Source organism: Nicotiana attenuata, chromosome 3 (assembly GCF_001879085.1).
Source record: "Nicotiana attenuata strain UT chromosome 3, NIATTr2, whole genome shotgun sequence".
NCBI classification, from domain to species: domain Eukaryota; kingdom Viridiplantae; phylum Streptophyta; class Magnoliopsida; order Solanales; family Solanaceae; genus Nicotiana; species Nicotiana attenuata.
In genome coordinates, this window is record NC_031991.1 from 47,381,378 (window position 1) to 47,382,382 (window position 1,005).

Here is a 1,005-nt window from a genome sequence, read left to right on the forward strand (position 1 = left end):
AAATTAATTACCACAGGAGGAGCCGGCGCGAACGCGACCCTACGCCTTATCAACGTCCTCTCCTCCTCCCCATCTGATGACGACTCCGCTCTGGGGCGCACAACCCCCGATGGCCCCTCGTCCCGAAGTAGGGTCCGTGATGGAGAAGAAACCGCTGAAGACTCGACTGATGCCGCCCTCGGTGTTGAGCGCGACACTGGCGCTGCAGTAAGCCGAGCAACTGCACCAGGCCGACAGAAGGCCAACTGAGGGGCCCTGACGCGGCGCGCCCTCCCTATTCACAAGAAAACAATGTTAATGAATAAAGCTGAAACAAAGCGGAACAGAAGAAGAGACCAATTTTTTACCTGCCACAGACCTACGGCCATGCCTCTCCCAGAAAGACGCCCACGTACGTATCCCCCTCGTATGGGGGAGTATGGCCTCGACCCATTCGCGTATCCAAGGCAATGGGGGCGGCGGCGACCTGTCGGCTACAAAAAAGACACGAGTTAACGCTCATAAGCACAGATCATAAAGAGGGGAATAAAAGAATTCAACCACTAAAGAACTTACGTGCATGGTTCCAGGCCTCTGGGAACCCAGTAGCATCCGCCACCAGGTGTTGGGTCCTGATATAAAAGAAGTGCTCGAAAGGGCGGGGGTCGACCTCGTCATCCAATCTCGTGACCAGGCCCCTCGCCCCACGAGGGCACGCCTGAATCATGGTGCCACGGACTCTCTGGGGAGCGTAGAGACTCAGCACGTGCTGCAGCGTGACCTCCCTACGGGCCAATTCCGCATATTTGATGAACATTGCCAACAATTTGTAGAGGGAAGGAGTGAGCTGACCTGGGCACACCCCGTAATGACGGCAGAAATCCACCACCAGCATTGGGAGCGGGATATTGAACCCCAACCTGAAAGGATAGGCGTAAAAAACGCAGTATCCCCTACGGTCGGTGTGGACCCTCTCCTCGCTTCTAGCGAGAACGATGTCTGCATGGGTAGGAACGACACCCTGTT